Source organism: Lichenostomus cassidix, chromosome 26, assembly GCF_008360975.1.
Source record: "Lichenostomus cassidix isolate B80296 chromosome 26, HeHo_3.0, whole genome shotgun sequence".
Lineage (NCBI taxonomy): Eukaryota > Metazoa > Chordata > Aves > Passeriformes > Meliphagidae > Lichenostomus > Lichenostomus cassidix.
Genome location: NC_139506.1, coordinates 307,347 through 318,699, shown reverse-complemented (window position 1 = coordinate 318,699; position 11,353 = coordinate 307,347).

Sequence of the window (11,353 nt, the reverse complement as noted above, 5' to 3'; positions counted from 1 at the left end):
CCCGCCCACCCCAGCCCTCCCTTAATCCTGCATCGACCCCGCCATACAACCTGCTCTCCCTCATGTCCTCCCACAGTCCCTGTAACCCCAGACCCCTGTGCTCCCTGTTCTTCCCCAGCCTCATCCTCAATCCCACAATTGTTGAGGTTGGAAGACAACCCTTTGTCTCATGTGGACCAACACAGCCAGCCATACCCCTGACCCACATTTCTGGAGAAGATAAATCGCTCACCAGCCCTATGCTGTGATCTCCAGCCTCTGCCCTGCCCATTTGACCTTGAGACTGGTCACCCCAGGACTCTTGACCAACCACTCTCTTGTTACCCCAAACTCAGATTCACCCCAAATCCCCCCAGTGACCCAGGAAAGCCCCATTAATCCTTTGGGTCATAAACCACTAACCCCCTGCCTGATCCTGTTCCCTCACTTGCCCTTATGCTGTGCATGAGACACTACTAAAAGTGTCTCTGTATTCTTAACCTTCCTGCAATTTGGGTTGACAGCATGTTTTCTCCATTCCTCAGTTAATTCCCCTCTCCAGGGTTGCTGCTATGGAGCAGCCAAGCAAGCCTGGCACTTTGGCTTGCTGGTCCACAGGCCCACAGTTCTGTGGTCCCCAGGAAACACCTCCAGATATGTTCATCAGGGTCAAGGGGCATCTCAAGACAGCCAGAGCATGAGGCACATTCTCTGCCAGACTATCCCAGCTTTGCTAACAAGGGGGTGATTTTCTAGGTGGGGGGAGCTGTGGTCATCCAGAAATGGGAGGGAAAGGAGAAAGAGCAAAGCCCCATTGGCCAGGCTGGTCTTTAAAAGGATGGTGACATCCCAAAAAAGAGTCTGAGGGATGCATCCCAGCTGGAACAGCATGATGCTCCTGCTCCAGGAGGGGTATTTTTTCTCTTCTGGTTATTTGGCAGTGGGACAAAGCCAGGACACCAGGAGATGGTGTCAGCATACCAGGGAGGGCCTGTTTGCCCCAAACTATGTGATAACCTAGATGTTCATCGATTACTTCCCCAGTGAGAATTATGACTAATAAAAGCTCCACCTTCCCCAAAATACACTTGGAATCCCTGAGGAATGAGTTCCCTGAGGCAGGGGAGGGTGGTATGGGGCTCCCAGGCATTTCTGCTGTCTGCAGGCCATGGACAGTTGCTTTCCTGCCCGGAGCATCTTGGAGTGGCTCAAACTTGCCAAGTGGGTCATGAGCCAGAGAATTCCCTGCAGCTGCTCTGGCCAGAGAGAGGACAAGTTCTGCTGCCCAGCAGTGAGGAAGGGCTGCAGGGGACCATCTATCCATGGTGCTGCAGCTGCCTTTGGCTTTCGAGTGCAGGACTGGAGAAGCTCTGGTTTCTCCACACCTTAGCCCACAGGGATTTCATCCTGCCTTGAGTGACCTTGGCCCCTCCATTACTCCTCCACTTGACCCCTCCATATGGCCCATGCCTTGATGACTCTTTCCATCAGCTCACAGGTGGCCAGTTCCAGACTCCCACAAACATCTGCTCAGACATTGACATCTTTCCTGTGTCTTTCTCGATCACAATGTCTATTCTGTACAAAAACCCACTTCACTGCAAAAAAAGTGGGCTTGTTTTGATTACATGTTAAGAAAAGCAATAAGGAGCTAGGAAAGAAAAATAAATCAATATCAAAACTCCCATTCATAGGGAATTGAGCACTCAGATTTCTCTCTGACTTCAGTTCAGGGGAGGGCATCTGAAAATGAAACACTTTCCCCAGGAAAAATAAAGAACATCAATGAAATAATTTCACTTGAAGTTCTGGATTTGAAAGTAACTTGGGCCTTTCAACCTGTTCCATGACGTTTGGATGTTTTTTCTCTGTTGACTCAGGGGGTGACTCATAGGTTACGAGCAAATGAATCAACATGGTTTATCATCCACCCTTATCTGGGCCACATTACTAGAGTTTATTGGCATCTTGTTTATTCACACATTGGGCAAACGCTGGGTGTTGAGCAAACCCCAGCAGGGAAACACTGAGGAGCTGCTGCTGTCGATGGCAAAGGCACCACAGGAGGTTGTCCCAGTTCCAAGTCAAAGGTTTTCTGCAGGCTCCAGATGTGGGAGCTGACGATTCCTTACCCACCTTGATGGTTTTGCTTGTGGGTTCACAATGGGGACAGGGAAACTGTTCCCAGGAGGTGATTTCACCACCCAGGACAGGAGTGGGTGTCACAGCTCCCAGTTTTGAGTGAGGGAGCTCAAATCACTCTGGTGATGAAAATGAAGATCATATGGAGGGGGCTGTTCCTGCAGGCAGCCAGAAGGGTTGAATATTAAAAATTTAGTGATAATTTAAATATCAGCAGATTTTTCCCTGAAACTCCTAGTATTTCAAGATTTAGCTGAAGTACAGGTTATCTGTGTTTTCCAGTGAGAAAAAATCTCTTCCTACAAAAAAGCTGGTGCTTTAATAAATTGATTTCGACCCATATTTCCAACCCACTGAGCCAGTGATATGTTTGCTTACTTATTTTGCAGGTGAGTATAGGTCTAAATAAGGGAAGTATCATTTATTCCCTAAAGGATCAGATCCTCCTCATGCCACTGTTATTCCAACTCTCCCTGAAGATGCAGCACAGTCATCAATCATTTCCCAGCTGTGTTTATTGCCAGGATCCCATTGCAAAGAGGTTAATTTGTTCCCCAAAAGCATCGGATTGGCCCATCCACCCAGATTCCCAGTTCAGGAAACCAGAGACCTGCCAGGTGGGATGGGGTAAGCCTCGGGAATGCCTTCCCCGCCATGACAGCTGATGTGTCAGTGCAGGGAGATGGAAGATGCCACTGACAGCTGGGGCAAATCCTGGAGGCTTCCACAGATTAGGACCATCCCCTAAACAGGGCTCCAGGATTAGAGAGGAGGTGGTGAGACCTTCCCACTTGTGCATCGTAAAGCAACGCAGAGATGCCAAAGGCCCAGAATAAACGAGGAGCCCATGTCATCTGGGCGGGAAGGACTCTCTGAAGCTGCCACATCCTCTGTGCTCATCCCTTCTTGTTCCTGTCCCCATGAACATCTCCGGAGATCTTGATGGGCTTTTTGCACCCTGGCAGGACTGTGAAAGCAGCTGCTGGATGTCATATCTGGGCCACTGCAGTCTCGGGACATAGCATCATCTGGTCCTTGGCACAGCAATAGGCTTGGCCAGGGCAGAGGACAGAGCACCAGGGGATCACCATGGGTGTCAACAAGGAGAATCACCCACAGCCTGTATCAGGGAGAGGAAGGGGATACCCAAGACTGACTGGGTCCCCATTGCCATCCCCAGTGCGATAAATTCAAAATCACCCATCAGGAGAGAGAAGGAGCCATGCCGACCTCCCTTTGGCCACATCAAGCCCTGCACATATCATGTGAACTGTGAGTCCATAGGAGACATCACAGAATTACAGAAAAATGCCCAAACCCAGTGGATTTCAGCAAAAGGGGAGTGCCCAAGCCCCTTTGGGCAGGCTGTTGCTGGTGATTACTGGAACTGGTTCCTGTGTGGGTCTGTGCCCTCCCTTCTGCTTCTGCTCCTGCCCCTGCCTTTCCAGGGTTAACAGATCTCCAGAAAACCGGGGAGCTCACCTGGAAAACACACTGTGGTCAACCACAAACACCAGCAGGACTGTGTCTCAGGGGGGCTCAGTGCCCTGCCTGCCACCTGCCACCTCCCACACCCCTGCTCCCAGCTCCAGCTCCAGCTCCCAGCAGCATTTCCAGCCTCGCCGTCACCACGATATTCACAGCATGCTGAGTCAAGCAGCCGGGGCAGGCGGCAGGTGGGCTGGGACCCGGCAAGGTTTCCATTTGTCCATCACACGCAAGTGGACACTTACTTCATCCCAAAGCAATGACTGCAGGCAGGGGCTCTGGGGCTGAGCTGGGACATGGCCCAAATCCCCCTCCCAAAGCCCCCTGGGAAAGGGCCTGTCCAGGTGTCACCCTAGGGCCAGAGTTTTAAGCAAGTATTGCTTTAAAATATCCTTGTCTGGTCTAGAATACACAACCAGGCAATAAAGAGACATCAACAGGAACATCTCTGAGGTGCTGAGGGCCATCTCTTGCCTGATGGACACCCTTTGGTCATTATCCGTGCAGAGTTCAAACAGCCACACGCTGCAGAGTTATCCCTGTCACTGGGTGCACCCCAGCTCACCCCAGTAGCACTCAGCAGCATCAGTTTGATTCATTGACTCTCCGATAACCCTTTCTTCATGGAAAGAATTGTCTGGCCCTGGCACAGGCTGCCAAAGGCAGTGGTGGAGTCCCCAACCCTGGCAGGGACATGGTGCCACACACCAGGTTAGTGGTGGCCTTGGCAGTGCTGGGTTAACAGTCGGTCTTCATGATCTGAAGGGTCTTTTCCAACCTCATTGATTGTCTAATTCCATGATCAGTCAGGGATCACCCACCTCTAAGTCCCCCAACATCAGGTGATGGAGCAGCAGGGTGGGTGCCCAGACCTGCACCCTCCCTTCTGGGATCAGGAGCTGCCAGATGCAGGCAGGGGAATGCAATCACTCAGAACCAATTTTTGGGCTATTATTTGGGTGCTGTAATGGGATCGTTCTTCTCCAAGATGGATGGGGCAGAGAAATAGGAAAACCCGTGCAGAAATGTCCTGATTTTGTCCCATGACTCGCTGGGACCTGAGCCATGGAGCTCCATGTTCCCTCCAGCCTGAGACAGCACCGCAGTGGAAAAACCATCACAGAGTGGCATCAGCTGCTGCCCACAGCCAAAGTGGTTCCCCCAAGGCCATCTGTGAGGCCACCACAATCACAGCCATGGCATGTGGGAACAGGGCAGCCCAATCAGGAGCGGCAGGACAGGAGCTGCAGGGCAGTGACCTCCAACAGCTGCAGCCAGGGCCAGCTGGGCCCAAGCGTGACAGGCCGGCAGGAACCCTCACGCACCTTGGCACCACAGCAATCACGTGCCATGTGCTCAGGAGCAATGCCAGTCCCGGGGCACTGCTCTGCTTTGGATGGTTTTTTTCCAGCCCTGCCCTACTTCTGGAGCTGCCAGCAGGAGCTCACCTAAGACAGCAGGGACAGGAATGGCTGCTCAGGCTGCAGGGGTGCACAGAGCTTTCACACAGGAATTCTGCCCTCAGGAGCAGTACTCATGGAGGATCTCCCTGATGAGTACTGGCCGCTCCAGAGTGGCTGGGATGCTGGCTCCACTGGCACTGACAACGGAGGCAGACTCCTCAGCCTGCCCGGAGTCACCTCTACCAAGGCTTGGGGACGGCAGCTGGGGACGCCAATAAGGCTCTGTCACCACCTGCCCTGCCTGGTCCTGCTCTGTGGCAGGGAGAGGCTGTAATTAGCAGATCAGGTTTTCTTTCTTCATTAAAACTAGGAGCTCAGGAAGCCCTGAGTTTTTTCAAGCCCCTTTGCTGGTTTATTCTGGATATTTGCACCCAGGGACCACAGCCACACACAGGCTGCTTCTGTCTGCTGATCAAGGAGCTGGGAGGCTCTGCAGGAGGAGGAGGGAACAGCTCAGCCCCAGGCTTCACCAGCACCAAGGGAGAATTTCTCTATGGATTAGGACCAGCAGGAAACTCAGTGTTAGCTCTGCACAAAGACAGACACCACTTCTCAGAGCCTCCTTTGCTCATCTCCTTACCCACAGTCCCAGGCCAGACCAGGCACTGCCAGTCCCCAAGAGGGTGTCCAGCTCTGCCCTGAGGACTTTGAGGCACTGAAACCCCTGCCAGGGTGGACCACGACACTGGCCAGTAACAGCCCAGGGTTAGACACTCCTGGTCTTATTTTTTATTTGCTGAAGGACCTTCAGCATCCCTGTCATTGGGTACCCCTACCTCTGTTAAGGACTTCAGGCCACCTTGGGTGTCCTCAAAGCCATTGCTCCTACCCAGTCCCACCTGTAGGGCCAACACTGGTGTTTCCACTTCCCCTCCCAGCTCTTCCCATATTTTCTCACATCCAACCCCTCCTTTCCTTGCCTTAAATGCCTTCACTGGCACCCTCACCTACCTCCATTCCCTCTGCTCCCCCCAACCCTCTCCCCTGCCATGTTGGGTCCCTGCAGGACTCTGGTGAGCTCCCTCCCAGAGCAGCCCGGTTCAGATGAGAGCAGGTGGGACCAGCAGGATGTCCTGCAACCAGACCTGTCCCAGCTCTGGGGACAATGGTGGCACTGGGACCAGCCATGCTTCAGATTGGGTAGTCATATCCCAAGGAAGCCCTTGAGGCCAGTATGGTGGTGGCCACAAAGGCTCCCTGCACCTTGCTGTGTCCAGGGGGTTTGGGAAGGGCTGTCTCTTCCCAGGATTCTCCGAAGCAAATGGGATCTGGTCTCTTGATGGGGCAGCATGTCCTGAGCCCTTCCCACAACCCTCTCTAACCCAAACACCTTTATTTGAGAAATTCCCTACTGTGTCCCCCTCCCTGCAGAGTTTGCTGGGTGGGAGGGGATATGGCAGGGGTTGGATCATCCCCAAATCCCACTGACTTCCTCCAGGTCCCAGTGAACTGCAAATACACACCAGTTTGCAACAGCACCCAGCTGCATCCTTTCCCTGCTGCCACCAGGGAGCACCGTGGGGACATTCAATCCAGCTGTCCCTGCGTTGGGTCCTCCCAAAATCCTCCAGGTAGTGAAATCCTCCCAGCTAAGCTTTGGAAACGCCTGGTCCTTGGAGTCTCTGGTGTCCCCAGAGCCAGCTGTGGCCAAGCCCTGGTCTGGATGCAGGGACTCGAGTGCCGTGGTCAGAGCAACACAGGAGCTGCTCCCTGCCCTGTCCCCATTCAACACAGTGTGACAGCCCTGTGCCATCCCTGGGGGAAGTATTTCCCCAAAACACCTCCAGAGAAACTGGACCAAGACATGGGGCTCAGAGAACAAAAGGGGGTTGATCTGTTGATCCAATAAACAGCCATGGCAGATGCTCCAATCTTATCCTCCTTGTCCATGTGCAAGTCAATGCCAAAGGGACCCCTGGATATTTGCAGGGAAAGGCCAAAACCTCCAGCTGGACATGATCAAGGACAATGATAGCCCGGTGTCAGGGTTTGACCCTGACTTAACGCTGACGCTCTAGCTCTCTCTTGCTGCAGAAAAAAAACCACTATAAAAATACACACCAATCTCATTAGTCAAATGAAATAGAACACTAGTTTGTAAAAAAACACACAGAAAAAGAAAAAGGGCAAACAGGCTCAATTTTTTTAGTTGCAAAAAGTAATTTAATTACCTAACAAAGTTGGAGAATAAATGCAAGGCAAAAATAAACTTTTCATACATTATGTTGTTCACTCTCCCCCTCTCTCTTACGAACCGATAGTATTCACTCCCTGTCCTCTTTTATAACCAACAAGCCCGGGTAGGGAAGCAGAGCGTGGGAGCATTTTCTCAATCTACAGAGCAAGTTCATAAATCTATTCATCACCACAATTCTTCTACTACAAATACTCTTTATCTCTACTAGTTTCTCTCTTTCTCCAAACAGTTTTTTTGCTTTCACCCCCCACTCTCTTAAGAAGCAGTCTCTCTGCTCACCCCACCTTCCCTCTTTCTAAACTAGCAACACAGACAAGGGGCAGGTTGAGAAAGGTTCTCTGGTCAGCCCAATCAAGGAGAGGGGTTCTCTACTTAGCTGTTGGGTCCCTCCCACAAAAGACAGTCCTCTGGGAACTTCTTTGGCATGGGTCTAATCTCACGAGCAACATCCCGCCCGAATTCTGCTGCAATGTGAGTCCTTTTGTCCATAAAGTGCAGACTCTCCCGAGCCGAGGCCATGCTGCTTTCATCACAGGAGCAAGGCCTTTCCTTCCTTTGCAAAGCCTCTGTAACTTTAACTCTTTCGAGACTCTAGATCACAGCTCTCTCCAGGCATCCATCTCCTCCTCTGGCATGAGCTGTGAGTAGATTTCTGCATCCTTGTGGACTCCATGAGCTGCAGGGAGACCTCCTGCTCCCCCATGGGGAGCTAGCAGGTGGCTAGCAGAAAGTTTTCATCTCTGGCACCTGGAGCACCTCCTCCCCCACCTTCTTCACTGACCTTAGCGTCTCCATGCTGTTCTCCCTCACCTATTTTCACCCCCACCTCTTCTTCTTCTAACTACAAAGAAGTGAAAGAAGTGCGTGCCTGCTTTGTTTTAATTTCTTCTTAAATATGTTTTCACAGAGGTGTAACCAGCACCTCCAATTAGCCCAAACCTAGCCGGCAGCATGTCCATCACCTTCAGAGCCATCAGAGATTGGCTCTGCTAGACTTAATGTAAAAACTTCCAGACTTTTCACTCAGAACACACAAGAGCCATCTTTGTGCCACTCCCCACCCCTCAGACACCTCCCCAGGCCTACCACAACAGCTTCTGAGTCGTCCAAATTTCTTCTAGATGTTAAAAATACTTTACTAATATTTTAAGCCAATCAAAACCACCACACCCGGGATGAGGTGGCTTTTGCCATGAGCTTGTGATGGGGTCTTACCCATCTTCTGGGGGTTAGGAGGTGCAAGAGATCCCAAGGTATCAGGGACAGGAGGAAGAGACGGGGGGTCTTCTGCCTCCCAAGTGCTGACTCTTAAGAAGGAGGAGAAATTCTCAGTCACACAAAACCTGAGAGCAGCCCTGGGAGAAGGACTTGGGGTGTTGGTGCTACACATGCCCTGGCCATGTGTGCTGGGCGCCAGAAACCCCTTTGAGCCCTGGGCTGATCCCCCAGCATGGGCAGCAGCTCCAGAGGGATTCTGCCCCTCTGCTCCACTCAGGTGAGACCCCACCTGCAGAGCTGCCCCAGCTCTGGAGGCCCAACAGAAGAAGGACATGGAGCTGCTGCAGAGAGTCCAGAAGAGGCCACAGAGATACTCTAAGCACTGGAGCCTCTCTGCTCTGGAGCCAGGCTGGGAGAACTAAGAATGTCCAGCCTGGAGAAGAGAAAACTCTGGGGACACCTTAGAGCCTCTTCCACTGCCTAAAGGAGCTCTAGGAGAGCTGGAGAGGGACTTAGGACAAGGTCCTAGAGTGACAGGACAAGGAGGAATGGCTTCCTACTGCCAGAGGGCAGGGTTAGATGGCATACTGAGAAGGTATTCTTCCCTGTGAGGGTGGGGAGGCCCTGACACAGGGTGCCCAGAGAAGCTGGAGCTGCCCCATCCCTGGAAGTGTCCAAAGCCAGGTTGGATGGGGCTGGGAGCAACCTGGGATAGTGGAAGATGGCATGAGGTGGGAATGGTAGGAGGTGGGAAGATGGCAAGAGGTGGGAATGGCATGAGCTTTGAGGTCCATTCCATCGCAAGCCAGTGTGGGATTCCATGGCACAGTGAGCTGGATGCAGTGACCCATGCCCTGCTCTGTGACACAGCTGATACACTGAGGAAGCCCACCCTTTGCACAGGCTGGAAATGCCCTGGGATCCCACCGGGCAGTGGTGGCTGGAGGTGTCATTCTTGCCCAGCACCTGTAAAGCCGTTGGGATCTCTCAGGGTGGTCAAACGTTGCAGCAATGCCAAGAGACGTGCAGGGCTTGTGCCCAGCCCCGGCTGCCACTGGAGGCGAGAAGCTGATTTATTTTCACAACCTGCAAAGCCCTGGGGAGGTGGACATGGCCAGTCTGGGCTCCAGGCATGATTCTTTTCTGTTCCTGGCACTGTGACCTGAAAGCAAAGCACTGGGACTCTCCATGAGTTCACATCTTCCCATAAGCCAGTGATCCATGGTCCAGTGCCACCCCACCACCTGCACAAGGAAAAACACACTTGCTGGTCCCTTTTTTAATGCTGCTTGTGACCATGGTTAGCTCTTCTTGTGGGGTACAGGAAAAGCTGTGATGCCCTTTTGCACCCCAGCACAGCAACCAGAAGGGACAGGGGGGACAAGGAGGGAGCTGCCAGGACCAGTTATCTGATCCCAGCAGCTCCAGTGTAAACTTAGCATGGCCTTTTGGAAAGTACTTGCTGTAGCAAAACATGCAGTAAATTACTGCTCTGAGTGCCAACAATATTTTGAGATTAACAAATCTTAAAGCTCACTTTGGGGTGGTGGGTTGGAGCCCTGCCAGTGTAACTGGGGGGTCTCCCTCACCTCACACCTTCCAGCTCCCAGGGGTTTCACCAAACTGCAAATCCTTGTTTTTTGAAGGAGATGGGAAAAGGTCTGGGGTCAGCAGTTGGTGTGGGGTCCTGTAACCCACTCCTGAGGATTCTTATCCTGCACTCCTGAAGAGCAGGGCTGACTCTGATTTCCTTGCCTTTTCCTTTCCAGACTACCTTGGAAAGCCCCAAATTTCTTCCCTCTTTTTATCAAATAACAAACCCACCTCCCACCAGTTGCCTCTACCCTCTCCATCATCAGCCTGTGCTCCCTGGGACAAGCTGTCATGACCCCCAGCACCATCACCCTACCCACCCTTCCTTCCCCAGTGTCCCCAGTGTCCCCAGTGTCCCCAGAGTCCCCAGAGTCCCTAGTACTGGCCTTTCCACAGTGCTTCAGGGTGAGAATGCCCAGGATTTAAAAAACACCCAAGACAGGGGACCCTGGTGCTTCTAGACATGCCACAAGTTTTCCAAGCTCACTGAGGGTGAGACAAAAAGGGAGAACCCTTTACAACTGAGCAGAAAAAGGGGCAGCAAGTACCTGGGACCCCAAACCAGGTGCATCCCAATGAAAAATAACCACAGGCTCTGCATGCTGAAGAAGGTTGACCCCTGAAACACCTTCCCAAGGACAAAACAGCCTGAAGATGGCATTTTAACCCAGGATAAATCCCTGGCTCAGCATGGGAGGCCCTAGGGAAGATCCCAGGGTCCCAGCACCTGAGTGCTCTGTGGCTTGACCTTTCCCAGGCCATTTTGTAGTTTGGAAGCAGCAGTCTGTGTTGAGAATGCCACAGAGGAAACCATTTTATCCAGAGCAGTATTCCATTAAAGTTCTGAAGGAATGTGGGACTGAAATCCCAATTGCTGCTGTTCTTCCATCCATGTTGTCTGAGTGAACACCCGGATTTATTTCAGGCTCAGAGCTCCTGTCACTGAGTTCTCAAGAAGATTTGCATTGGCCACAGCAGGTCATTCCTGTTTGTATCAGGGAGAGCAGAAAAAGTTGCTTGTCAGAAGGACATAGTGTAGCTGAGCTCCTGCTCCTTGTGGAGCTATTACAAAATAAATAGCTGCCAAGCTCAAGTGCAACAATACAGGCTGATATTAAAAATAATAGTCCTGCTTATTGGGACTGTGGGATGACTCCCAGCTGTGATGCTGTATGGAACTGTCCTCAGAGTGCAGGGAGAAGAGTTCGGCAAAACCAGCATGGAGCTTTGTCAGAGGGTGCTGGGCGCTGAACAGGCTCCCCAGGGAATGGGC